The sequence below is a fragment of the Drosophila simulans genome, chromosome X (assembly GCF_016746395.2).
Source record: "Drosophila simulans strain w501 chromosome X, Prin_Dsim_3.1, whole genome shotgun sequence".
Lineage (NCBI taxonomy): Eukaryota > Metazoa > Arthropoda > Insecta > Diptera > Drosophilidae > Drosophila > Drosophila simulans.
In genome coordinates, this window is record NC_052525.2 from 8,499,115 (window position 1) to 8,513,169 (window position 14,055).

Consider the following 14,055-nt stretch of genomic DNA (forward strand, 5'->3'; position numbering starts at 1 on the left):
GAAAATGAGGGTAGATGGCAAAATGCAGCGACCATTTTCCTGTGTCATTAAAAACTTGCTGACTTGATGCCGAACGTTGCCTTGGCGCGACTAATTAAAAGCTTGCGGTTTGAGTGCGTTTCGGGTGCGTTTTTTAACGCCCCCCGCCGCCGCAACTGTTTGTTGTTGTTGATAGAGTGTAATGTTCGGTGTGTTAATTACATTAAAAATATATAGAATGTAAACAAATTGCAGTCATTCCGCCCTTCGGTGCCCTGTATGCCCAAGCAAAGTGCCCTTACCGCCGGCTGTAAATATCAAATTAAAATGACATTACTTGAGGTCATGCAGCGGATGGAGTTGGTTGGCGTTAATTAATTTTTAATGAATATATATTGAAAATGCATTGAAAGCTATCGCACTCTCGCCACACAGCGTTCGCGCTGGCCTTATGCTATGTTAATTATTTCTTTTTTTCCCTTTTTTTGCACTTATTTTTTATAGTTAGCTGGCTTTTGCGTTCTTTAAAAGCCCGCCATTTCCGTCCTGCCTCGTGGCCTAAAAGTAGGCAACACTCTGAGTGCCAACGCTTTCGAGTGTGTTGCACTTGAGGGCCAAAAGACGGCACACGGGAAGCGAGCGAGCGAGGGGAGGGGGAAAAGTGCGGAAAAGTGGGGAAAAGTGCGGAAAAGTGTGGCAGCGTTTTTTGTTTGTCAAGCGATACCCTTCAAAGGAGGTCTTATGGTGGGAGAAGAAAAGCATTGCACATGCTGGAAAATTCATTTCAAAAATCGAGGAGAGAACTTCCTGCTTACCACTGCTATATTTTGTTATTTTTTTTTTAATTTTTAATTTTGAAAAATCCCTGCTAAAGGGTATTTGAGGCTGTGCCTTTGCCTTGGATTTTCCTTTTGCCCCTTTGGCTGCTGTTGTTCCCTCGATTCATATGCGTTGTTGCTACCACTCTGTTTGCACTGTTCTTGGCATTGTTTTCCTTTGGCCGGATTGTTGTTGCCGCTACCGAAGCCATCCATAGCTGCTATAGCTGCTATAGCTATGGCCATATAGCTGATGCCTGGCATTATGGGTCGGCTCAGTGCCTGAGCTCCCTGGGTCTCAGCTGAGAGTAGCTTGGCATTGCGTGGCAGCCAGCCAGCATTTGCAAGTCAAATGAAATTATTTATTTTGCATACAGGATTGTGGGGTGGAGGGAACGGGGCGAGGGGCGGAATTGGAGTGAATAAAAATAAAAGGAATATAATGTTATACAACATGCATTTATTATAAATATTTAAGCAATATTCCGGCTACTTTGGAGAGTGCGTCTGCCGAAGGGGGATGAGATTTCAATTTCAGATGGAAATTCTTGGCTAATTAGTGAGCATCGGCGCACAGAGAGCTTTTCCTGCACATTTGCCTGCATTTGGAATGGGTGTGTGTGTGTGTGTGTGCTTGTGTGTGTGTGTGTGCCTTGGCATTTCCGTTAGAAACTTTCCATTTCCGTTTGCAGAGATTTTTTAATTTTCCTGTTCATTTAATTGCACAAGAAGCAAAAGATATGCCAAAACGAAGAGTGTTGTAGTAAGTAAGAGAAATTATAGTTAAACTTAATGATTTGCCAGTGAATTTGTGCCAAGTTACTGGCTCATTTCTTTACCAAAATTCAGTACTGTACGTTCTCATAAATTCAAGAACAAATCTCTGCTCACCGACAGCTTTTGGCCATCAAGAACCGATTACTTGCCGGGAACCGCTTGCAAAAGCGTTAACCGAAAACAAAATCCGTTCACAAACACAAAAACACACGCACACACTCACCTACACCTTTTTACATAAATACTCACTCACACTCAGGCACAAAGAGAGAGAGAGAGAGGGGTAGAAATCCCTTCAGCCTGAGAAGTATGCAACATTTGGGTTTTATTTTTCATTATTTCTCTGCTGTCCGCCATGTTGCTTATTTAATAATTCACACAGCTGGCTCCGGAAAAAGGGATGCGTGCACTGAGAAAAAGTGCGTCATAATTAGCTGGAAATAAACGAAAATAGTAGATAACTACGAAAAAAAACCCACAAAATAACAACATAAAGTTCATGTAATAAACAGCACTTATAAGATTACAGAAATTATGAAAACCTTTACTTTCGAAGCATTTCCATTTTAGTTTTCTTAAGCTTGAGCTTAGTTTTCCGGTGCACCAGTGTTGGGTAGTAACGCTTATGTGTGTTTATGCTTGATTATAACATTTATGGCGATTACTCATACGCCCCGTGTGCCACAAGCCACTGACAATGATGATGGGGCGACACTCGAGTCAAAAACGTTGCTAATTAAGTGTTAAATCATGCCGAAAATATGCCCATTCAGCTGCCAACTCATGTGTGTGGTTGTATATTCTTTTCTTTATTTTACTAGGGTGTACTTTATATGGTATTAGTATATAGTGGGTATAAGGTGTAAGTGCGTTCCATCCGCTTTGACAGCCACGCCCCAAAGAGCACGCACTCGTTGTGCACAAATGAACGCAAATTCACAGACACATGCCTTCGTTTTTGCCGGAAATTCGCAAACTCATGTCCTTCACCTTTCCAGAAAAAAGCTCAAAAAAAAAGGGGTTAAGGATGCGCGAATCCTCGAGTGATTTGTGCGTGGGTCCTGCTCAGTTCATAAATCATTTCTAATAGAACTGTTGCCATTAAGCTGAACATATTTTCCGAGGCTAATTTACACACAGTCAATTTGGCACAACGAAGCCAGGATAATTAAATAGTACTCTATTCTGTGGGGATTTTTGACTCTTTAACTATTAAAAACATACGTTTATTAAGAAAAAAACAACGAATTTGCTGGGAAAAACTAAATTCTACCTACTCGGAAGTTTGTATCCTTGTTTATTTATTCTACGGCAGTTTTCGCAATATTGTCGCCATTGAAGGCAACTAATGAACTTTATTAAAATACCCTCTAATGTGCACACATGTCGTGCCTTCTGGTCTCCCCTTTCTTTTTTTTGACACACTTTTATGGGCAATTTGAAACACATTTCATGTGGCCCAGCCTTCGCCTTCGACTGGCAAAAACAACGTCGTAGTATAATGTGTTGCCTACTTTTTCGGGGGGTTACTCCTCATTAACTTTTGCTGGGGCTTCACATAATAAGATGTTGGTTGTTGTGCGTACTTAAGTGAAATCTCCTTAATATGTTAACAACTCATTGGGGGATTTTTTTTTTTCGGCTCGACCTTAGGCAATTGGCCCACTGTGATAGACGCTTTTTGGCCGCGTCCTGTGGCCACGTCATTTTTGTCGGGAAAATTCGAAGAAGATGAACGAAAAAACTATGACCAAAGGTCTAAGATTTTGTCTTGTCACTTTCTGCTCGGCTAGCTGAATTATTTATGGAGATGAAGGTGAAGATTCCAAGCAGCAAAAAAAAAGTAAAAAATAAATACAAGTAAATATATACATCTAGAAAAAAATAAGCAGTAGCTGCCAAAAACAAAGGACACAAAGAATAAAGACGATTTTGCCTGCTGTGTCAAGTGGCAAAATCTGCGCTGTAATGTGCATATATAATTTTCTATTTGTGTGTATGTGTGTGCCTTGTGTATACATTTCGGCGGAAATCTTCCTCTTCTTCGCCGCTTCCTTTTAGCTCGAGCACTTAATGCTCCAATGAATTTTGTGTAAGCATTTTTCGCTTAACTATAATCGCCGGGTATTATGAATATGTTGTGATGGATGAGCCACTAGTAGGCATTCATGTTTGTTGATATCTAGATTTATTCTTATTTTTGAGATGCATTCATCTATAATGAATATTTAATTGATTGGTCTATTTGATTGATCATAAATCTGTTTTTTATATTACTGGAAACACTTAATATTATGTTCTTCTTTTGATAATCTATCAGCTTTGAATAATATTTAAATTGCACATTTAATTATACTTCGCATTTTTCAGCTACATATTTAAAAAAATCAATATTCCCATAATTAATGTTAAACTTTGTACATTAAAATCCCAAGAGAGAGTAGCAAAAAAGTTTATTTTATTTAAGCTTCGCTGATTTCGACTTTTTATTTGTAAATATGAATCCTGACTGCTTTTTATGAGTAGACGCTTTAAACTATACTATGCAACACTGCAAATGAAGTAGAGCAGGGCGGCCCAGACAGCCGCAGTGGGCGTGGCAGAGGGCAAGAAGGAGAAGGAAAGGGAAAGGGAAACCGACTGAGACTTAGACTGGAGACCCAAGAAGACTTTATTAAAATTTTCGGTAGTCGTTTGTCTGTGTCGCGTTGTCTGCCGACTTGCGTCGAGTTGAGTTTATTAAAAGCCCTAAAGTACGCAACACTCTTTGCTTTCGGCTTTGATTTGATGTTAATGCAAATGGCCCCGCCCCCTTTTGCCATCGTTTGGCAGCTTCAAATTGCCGCACTGTTTAATTTTTAATGAAGCAACCGAAACAGATTTACTACCAAGGCAGCGGAGGGCTGGCATCACCATTCCGCATCATCATTATGATCGCAGTGGCAGCGGGAGGCAGGAAAATCTTGAAGGGAGGCTGCGTTTGCCAACGCTTACGACCAGCTGATGTCTGATTAATCATCAATGATGGAAAATGGGATATATATCTGTGTGCCGAAACGCACAAGGAGCACTCTCCGCATGCCGGAAATCTGGGGCACGTTCCCTGATTATTTCCAAGCCATCAGCATCCACCCGGATGCCAAACGCCCAATCCCAGTCCCAATCCGCCCAACCACTTTCACTTCCTCTATTTTGAAGGAGCACACGTGTCAAGTGGCTGGGATTGCCCCATCTCCGATCCCCATTAAGAAGCTGTAACTCCATGAGGTCAAAAAGCGCATTCACCCGTGGCAAATAACCCAAGGTTTTCGGTAAGTGTGCAATTGCGGAAAACACTTGCAATTAATGCTGTGCAGCAAACACAAGTCCTTCGGTTTTTGGCCTTTAGCAATTAGTTGCCACTACGCTCGCACTTGAAGTTTCAGTTTGGAAATTCGGTTGAATGGGAACTCAACTGCGTAGAATTTCTAATCCATCACTTGAGTTTTACACACCATATTTAGGATTTCTCGGTAGCACAAGTGATTAGGGGTTTTCAAATCACTTGTTAAGATGCCCATAAGTGCGCAACAAGAGGGATGCCGGATTAAGTATCTACTGTTGCATGATTTTAAACACCTTTGATACTTACAAGAACTTAATGCTGCCGAAGTTCAATTGTTTTCGTGTGCTCGGACTAAGCAATTAGGAGCTTGGCCCTAAAAATATTCATACACGTGTTTGGTGATAAGTCGAAGTGAAGTCTCTTTGCGGCTTGTGGCATCATTTATTCAGAGAAGTAGCACAACTTCTTTGGGGGGGAAGAAATGTGAGGAAACGGGCCCAGATGAAGATGAATGCAGTAGTCGGTAGTAGGTGGCTTTGCCAATGCAATTCCAAGGCTCATATATATCATGGTGGGTTCACGGTGGCTCACTGTCTTCAGGTGAACGCACGGGTTAAGAAGTCACGTTTCCAGCGAATATATGACGCCGCCAGAAAGTTGAAAACTCATTTTAACCCCCGCCATCACCCAACTCCTGGGAGTTTTGAAAGTCAGGAACATAGAACCCTTCTTTTCGATGGGTATTCCCAATGTGATGGCCGTGAACGTGGTTGGCTTAAATTGTTCGCTGAAAGTTTGTCCTTAACACCGGAGTTGCTGCTAGTCGAACGCATATCTCGGTAATGCCTGGTTAAATGCCAAATTTGATTTTCCTCTTTTCCACCAGCAGGCTGGAAGATTTTCCTTGGAAAATGGCTTAACATCATTTTTGACTTTCAGCTATTAATTCAATACGAATTTCGGGTGAAATACATTTGGGTATATATTCTCTGGCGGTCTTAAATGCAATGTAAGAAAATGTAGTCCTTATTAAAGCCCTATTACAACGCCATTGATGTGGATAGTAGTTAGCCCAAGTACGTACTTGGTAGCCATTTCGATTTTTCGATTAAATCGTCCAAAGTCTCCTAATTGATTGAGTTGAAAGTTCATTTGTTCAGATCAGAGTTCATTTGCCGCCGATGGTCGGTCCGCCCCGTCCAGTCGAAAGGGGTCAAGAGTGACATGTTGATGCCCAGGATAGGGACCTCGTTGTCCATTTGACCCGATAAGTGACAAAGGAGCCCCTTAAAGCGATTTGCGCACTCCTCGTCCCTCCAAACACGAGCATTTATCTTTGGCCTTTGGTGCTCCCTGGGAGTCCTTAAAATGTCTGCTGATATCCTGGCAAGTTGACAGACAGTTTTAAGTTTTTAGTTTCATTGTTATTTCGTGTCTGTCTGCGCTGCAAAAAAAAAAAGTGCATAAATAAAAATATTCCCAAGCTAAAAAAGAGGACACTTCGAAATATTCCGAAAAGCTCCTTCTGTTTTTATTTTTATTCGGGGCCAAGATCACGTAAGGTGTTTTGTCTTTCTGTTTATGGCTTTTAAATGAGCACATTTTTGCCTCGCTGCCAGCTAAAGAAACCCTTTTAATACCCTCTACCCAACTGGGGCTATTTCTTCCCCAGCCGAGTTGCCAAAAGTTGCCAGGCACTCTCACCCGGTCTCAAGGTAAATAAAAAGTACTTAAATGCGCTGCCAAGCATCCTCGAACATCGCCAAAAGTTACATTTATAAACCAGTATCTTATATTCCGCACACACTCACTTTTCCGAGAGCTTTTCAAATTTGTTTGTTTTTCCTTTGGCTCGGGTTTTTTTTTTTTTTGCTAATGGCTCCATGCAAAAATGGCAAAGTGGAATGATGGAGTGCAGCAAATTGCAAAATATCCGCGGGCTAAATGCTGCGATAAAAACATGTGTATTCACTGGAAAAAAAGTAGTGTTAGAAACATACCTACCAAAATCCTTTCGTAATTTATCCCTATCCTTATTCGTATATTCCAAAATATTTCTCAAACAAAGATATATTTTGCAACAGGTTTTTCTTCGAGTGTCAGACGGATTTCCCACGTTTTTCCACGTTGTAAGCTTGTGTGTGCATAGTAATGCCAGCACTTTGTCTTATTTTTCGCAATTTAGAAGTCATTCACTCTAGTTCGCCTGGCAAGTCAAATGAGCAACGAACTCGCACGGAGGCAATCAATGCCAGAAACGAGGATTTCTGGGAAGAAATAGCTGCTTGCTGAAATGTGGTGGGAACAACGGTTCGTTGTCTATTTTATTGTATTTTAATTTATGTTATTTATGTCAACCGCAGTCGCTGAACTGCTAGCTATAGTCTGCGGTCGTCCCATCTCCCTCGCGCGTTCCACATGCCGTCTCTTTCGTGCCGTTGCATATTGCCGTCTCTCTCGTTTGTTTTGTCTGCATCACGGTTGCCGTTAGTGTCACCAAAGGGATTTGTACTTTAATTTCCTTTGCTAATACCAAATGTTGTCTGCCACCCACATCTGTTGTCCTTCCTTCTCCCTCTTCCTCTACCACACCATATTGGCGTCTCTTTCGCGCACTCTGCTTGGCCCTATTGTCACCAAAAAAGAGAATGTTGTGAATAAAAGTCAGGTTTCTTGATCTACGGGTAATGTGTCTTATGAATTATAAAATACAGCAGGTGAACAACCAGCAGTTCATTCTAGTTAAATTTGCCAACTAATTTACTAATGGAATATTTCAATAGCAATATGCTGAATTTATGTTATTTGGGGTAAATACAAGATAAGGACGAAACTTTCAAATGAAATATGAGTTTTGCCTGCAATTTAAGTTGGGCTTTGAGTCGAAGCGTTATGCAGCTTGAAACTTTACGTGGCTAAAGTTACATTTCATTTTTTATTTGTTCTACTCCCTGTGATGTTCTAAATTCAGTGCAAAGCACTCCTTTTGTTGGCCAAAGGAAATAAAACGCTTCTCAAATAGCTGCCAAGAGCTTATTTGATTCCTCCTTATTGTGCGAGTGTGTGTGTGTGTGCCTGTATCTGTGTGTGATTGTTGAGCTGGTATTTGTGTAGGTGCAACTGTGGGAGTGTGTGGCTGTTTTTTTTCGTCCTTTATTTGCTTCAACCAGGACCCTTCTTGATGCATTGTCGCCTCGTGCACAATCACATCTGACTTCGTTTCATTCTCTTTTTCCCCTTTTTGGTGCGACAACACTGGCTAACGTGTAAATGTATTTTTAAAATTGATTTAAAATAGTTGAATCAAACACTACACTTAAGTGTTGTTAACAGTTAAAAAGAATTTTTTACTTCTAATAGCTTTAAACTTAACTTTTCTATTAGCTTCCACTTAGAATTATAAGTTAATGTTAAAAATGTTTTAGCGAAAATATGTGTTTTATGTAAGGAGTTTTAGTATTTTTTTTTAGCTTAGACTTTTGCAGTTTCTGCGCTATTTGTGTGACCTCAGCTGTCGCCTCTCATTCTTCTTCCGTTCGCTGTGCAAAAATGATGGCAAGTTGAAAGGGGTGGCAGTCAGCTGCTGTTCAAACTTTTGCCAGCACTTTTGTTTTCATTCAATGTCCTGGCCAGACAGCCGCCCAACATTTTGCACAATTTCCATTTCAAAGCGAAAACTTGCCGCCAGCCAGTTTTCCATCCCATATTTCACCCATATTCCGCCCAAACCCATAACCATCATAGCCACCATTTTTCGTTCTGGATCTGGTTTTGGATCGAAAAGCGTTGACTAGGGGGCCTCGAACAATTGTGAACGAAAATAGACGACAAATAAGTTTCACGATGAAATTTAAAATTCTATCAATTTTTAGCCAACTGCAGCTAGAATGGTCGTGATTGTGATTTATGGTTGCCAAGTTTTTCGGTTAAGTTTATTTTTCACTCGCCGCTGCAAGTTTAACAAGCTTCCTTGTGTGTGGCCCACGTTTTTTTCACATTGTTTTTCTTATGATAATTCATTTTGTGCAACAAGTTAGCAGCAGACTTTTTGCACTTGAAACAATATTTCCCACGGGTTATTTTGTTATTTAAAAATTATAGTTATAAATTTAAATTAAATTATATTAAATATCTTCTTCTGCTACAAAAACGAAAAAGGTCCTTGTGAACAACAACTTGTGGAGATCCTTAAAAGGGGGCTTTCAAATAATTGGTGCCTCAATTTGAAGTAGTTAAGAAAATATGTGCAAGTTGAGAGCAAATAAACTAGGAGTTTTTCAAACTTTTCCACCATTCAAGTATCTTTTGAAAATAATTGGCAGCAGAGTCTGGGTTCCTGAATGGAAAAGAGTTGTCTGCACAAAGAAAAATAGTTGAATATAGAGTTGGGAATTTATTGTGGTCCAAAAAGAATTCAAGACTTCAGAAAAATGGAGCTACTAACGTTCAGGGCATTAAGCCAATTTTAAACAAAGAATATATTTAAATATACTTTAAAGTGAACTTAATGCCGCACAAAGAAAAAATCTGGAGCAAAATTAAAGCTCGCCGGCGTAGAAGAAAGATGAATGAAAGTGAATCCTGTGGGAAATAGGAAGCAAAATTACTTTCAAGGTTTCCCTGGATTTGCGCTCCTTTTGTTTTTATACTTGTCGGCCCTTTTCCCCAACTTGTGCACCCCGTATATATGCTATATACATACTATATAAACCTTCAGTCGGACTTTTTAATAACTTTTGTCTGACGGCATAGCTCGACAACGCATGGAAGGGCAAAAATTTCGCCAGTGGGGTTTGTTTTTTTATCCATACTCTCTTTCTTTTTTGTTCTATATTTTGAGCTGAAGGAAAATTGCACATTGCATGGGTGTGTGTGTGTGTGTTTTTCACAAAAATCTACACTCCTACAGCGCGCAATGAATGAAACGTACATTGTCCCCCCAGTGCCAACTACAATTTTCCGACCAACTTTTCAGCATGTGAGTGAGCAGCGGCGGCATTTGCACATCTTAAAGTTAGACTTAAAGTCGGCAACTTCTGGCGAAGTCAACGCAACAAGCGGCAAAGTTTTTTTTTTGTAAATTGGGGGAAAACTCCCGGAAAAACAAGAACACAACAAAGCACAGGAAAGTACAATAATATGACAAAAAATGCGAGCGGGAAAATGGCATAAAAATTACCTGTAAATAAAAGCAACAAAAGCAAAGTAAGCGAAAAAATGGCATAACAAAAATTTACAAAAAAAATAAAAGGGCAACCGAAACGCAAACAAGGTGACAAAAGTCGGGCAGGAAACTTCCGATACTCTTATACCACAGAAAAAATATTATTTAATAAATGGCTTTAAGTGCTTTTACATATTTTTGCAATTCAGTAGACAGCAGAATTAATCACTTATCCAAAACGAAAGTCATTTTAACGGGGGGAGGATTCAAGGATTAAATTAAATTAGGTATTTAACTTGTCGGCAAGTGAGAGTCCTAATTATCCCATGTTTTGCAAAGGCTTCAGTGGAAAACAAAAATGCTGATGTGCGATTGTATCTCGCAGAACAGAGCTCAATTTACTATAATTGTTATTAAAATGTATAAAGCTTTCTTGTAAATAGTTTGTAATACTCAATAATACCATTTAAATCAGAAAAAAATCCATATAAAATGAGATTCCAATTTCGGTCCTCAAATTCCTTTGCGAACTTTAAAAGGACATTAAGTTGCGGAAACCCATATTTGGTTATCGTGTGTATGTCGCTCGACCAAAAACAGAAACCAGAAGGAAAAAAAAAAGAAAAAAAATTGGAAAAAATACCAGAAATGCCTCAAAGGCAGGCACTACCTTCCGAATTTAGCCGTCTGATATCCTGTGAAGCGGTGAAAGGTTCCTGGAAATTCATTTTTGAATCTGCCGCATGCTCGTTGCCTGTTGACTTTTCACGATGTTGTTTTGCTTGTCTGGCAGTAAATTCGTTCCTTTTTTTTTTTTTTGATCCACGCCCATTTGATTACGCCCACATGCAGCCACAGAAAAAAAAAAATGGGGAAAAGGTAACAGGGATTTTTGGCAGGAAAGTCCACTAATTTGTCCATTATGGTAACAGTTTGGCGATGGGCGACGACGCTCGAGTGGGCGTGGCACCTGTTGCGGTCTGATAAACTTTTAACTTGATTTGGCCGCCGAATATGCTTGCAAGATAATTTAAAATCGAAGGACACTTTTTAAATCCTGTAACGATTCAAATATCTGACATGTTTTTACCTTTTATTTTCAAGGAGAAAAAATGTCATTAAATGTCAACTATTTTATTTTAATGAACCGACTTAACAAGTGGGCTGCAAACTAGAAATTTGAAAGAGGTTAATATAACCCAATAGCATTTACCCCTTTTCTTTAGAATATTTTAAGCTAATTATCCCCCGCATTACGAGTGTTGAATGTTGTGGCTAATTAGTCTGATGGGGCATCGAAATGGGTTACGAAAAAAGGAAACTATTATAAGTATTATACAAGGGGGGACATATCCCGTGGAACTAATTAAGTCAAGCCAAAGCGAATGCTTTTCCTCTCCTCTCCTTCGCTTCTCGACATAATGAGCACAAATTTACGATGCGTTTAAAAACGCGCACAAACCGCACTGAAACCGAACGCGAAGGAAGCCGCGTATATTTCACTTTGTGAGGCATTTAAATGAATTAAGTGCTGTCAGGATATACAAGAAAAAAAAGAAAAATACCGAAACGAAAAAAAGAAGATACATCGAGAGTAAAAAACATAATTATCATGGTAAAAATTGAATCGAGGGCATGATGAACAGGATGAAAATAAACCGAGGAGTAACGAAGCGAACCTCAAAAACCAACAGCGAGAACAGCAGCAGCTGGCCCAACAGCCTTGAGCTGGGCGGAAAAGTGGGTGGTTGCCGGTGGTGGGCGGTGGACAAGTGGGCAAGTGGGCAAATGGATGGGTGGGCAGATCGAGTGGGCGTATCATAAATGAAATGATGCCTTTGTATTGGTTTTGCTACTCAATTTAATTTATCGCCAGAGCTCGGTCAGCTTTTTTAATATGCAAAGCCTGGCGATGCCAATGATGATGATGATGATGATGCTTTGTTTTAATTGCCAGCGTAAGGAATCTTTTGGCACAGGGCTGTTAAAATCGTTCATTAAGGCCGATGATTGGCTTTTATGTAGCAACGATCCAAAGCCATCAGCCAATTAGCACGAAAAGTCTTCTGTAGTTTTTTACAACAAGAAAACAGTGAAAAACAGTGAAAAGTGTGCAACAATTTACAGCCGTTCCATTTTCATTTGAATTTATGGACTTCACGTCGGTTTCAGCTCAGTAACACCTTCTGAAAAAAAAGCCCACGACTGAACCCCATTTAATCTGAATTTATGGATTATGACTGGATATTCCGTGTCAATTCATTAATTACGATTCAGAACCATTCACAGCTAAGTGGAAAGTAATACAAAATTCTAAGAAACTCTCTTTTTTGCCATAACTTGGGGAGAAAGTTAATAATTACATTGAGCTACTTATGGTCCAAACTAACGATTCCGGATTTCAAATAGTAACAATTTTACAGATTTTGTAAAATGTAAACTGGCATTCCATATTTAGACCATTATTTTTAATGTAATAGCCGAAAATCTAAAAATTTTGTGATGAAAATTTGTAAAAACCGATTTTTGCGAAAATTTGATAATCGCTAAAAGAGTTTTTTTCATAACTTGGCTAAAAATTGACATAAAACTAAAAGAATAACATTTTTAAAGAGCTAATTAGTCATTCTAATGACCCATATCACTTTTGGACGGATTTGCAAAAATTTGTTTTTTTGCCCAATTTTTGCATTTTTTGTAACATCAAAATTTGGTAAAAAAAATCTCAAAAAAATAAAATTTTTATTTTTCGACACAGTTCGATTGGGAATTTTAATACAAACATTACGATATATAACATTCCATATTCCGACCATTGTTTTTAAAGTTATGGCCAAAATACTGATTGTTTTATGACGGAAAGTCATAAAAAAAGGGTCAAAAATACACGAAAAATTTGAATTCCAAATTTGAACGCCAAACGATTGATAACTCAGTTAGATGCCCAAATTAGGCATTTCAATCTATGATTCGATTATTATTATTCTTAATTGTTAGTTACAAAATTGCACTGCCAATTTAGTTTTGGCTTAAAATGCGTTTAAAATCAATAGTGTTGCAATCTGTTGTGGCAAGTTTTCCGTACCATTTTTATTAGCCAAAACTGTACTTAGTTTGAACTTATGTTGCGTTCGAAAAGTGTTGGCCACATGAAATAAGTTTCAATTAAATATGCTTTCAGCAACAATTACATGTGTGGTTCGGGGAGGAAGCCGCCCACTGCTGCACATTGTGGGCATGGCATGTGGTGATGGTAATGCCATACCTAGAAAGGCGCCCACACAGGACCGCAGGAGCCACTCAAAGGATGGATGGATGTGGGAACGGGTTGGGATGGTTGGGGCCATCAGGCGATGGCCGTATCCTGCTGCATGCCGGGCTATAATTAGTCGGTGGTCCCGCCTAACGGCTGCTTGTCGCATCGGGGAAAGGCTCTCGCATTGCACACATCGCTGCACTTCCTTGCACGCCGAAAACGCTGATCCAATCAATAATTATCCTCATGCACCACCCTCGACGAAGCCTGCTGCCAATCCTAATGGCGTCCGAAACTCGATAAGCTAGCGGCCAAATTTGCCATTCACTAAAGTCACCCGGGCACTATTCACCTTGTTGAATAATTCAATTGATTTTTCGGTAAATGTTGCCTCGGCCATTTGATTTCGGGCATCGGAATTAACCAAGTTTCTGTGTAATTTTCCTAAACCTTTTCCATTTTTTTCCCCGATTTTCGTGGGCTAGCGTGACGGGTAAACTTTAGAGGCAGCCTAACGTTAAAGTGCTGACTATGCATAAATCATTATTTGTCGATTGTTACAAGTAAACAATGAAGCGCACACAGAGACCAACAACAACAGCAAAATTAAGCTATAAGCAGAGAATGAGAACACGAACCAATAAATTAATCAAAAAAAGTTCTGTGGTCAGCGGTGGCCAAAAGGCGTAAACCGAAACGCAAACACGAAACGTTCGGCTAAACAATTTTCGACCAA

General features: G+C 39.5%; 2 protein-coding genes and 1 long non-coding RNA gene across 12 annotated transcripts in view; 2 read left to right on the forward strand and 1 right to left on the reverse strand.

Annotated features, from left to right (window-relative positions):
• LOC6725491 (eye-specific diacylglycerol kinase) overlaps positions 1-14,055 on the forward strand; it is a 110,819-nt gene that overhangs the window by 29,623 nt on the left and 67,141 nt on the right. The gene's annotated exons all lie outside the window — the stretch shown is intronic.
• Positions 1-14,055, reverse strand: part of LOC27209327 — a 118,420-nt gene that overhangs the window by 16,623 nt on the left and 87,742 nt on the right. For 2 of the 5 annotated variants that reach the window (XR_006542064.1, XR_006542061.1), the window contains exon 3: positions 5,206-6,343. The exons of 2 other annotated variants lie outside the window; for them this stretch is intronic. This is a non-coding gene — a long non-coding RNA (uncharacterized LOC27209327). The remainder of the gene's footprint in view (positions 1-5,205; positions 6,344-14,055) is intronic. One more of the 5 variants, XR_006542063.1, reaches the window with a different exon arrangement.
• The window catches only part of LOC27208307, a 64,790-nt gene that overhangs the window by 12,877 nt on the left and 37,858 nt on the right, over positions 1-14,055 (forward strand). The window lies entirely within an intron of this gene.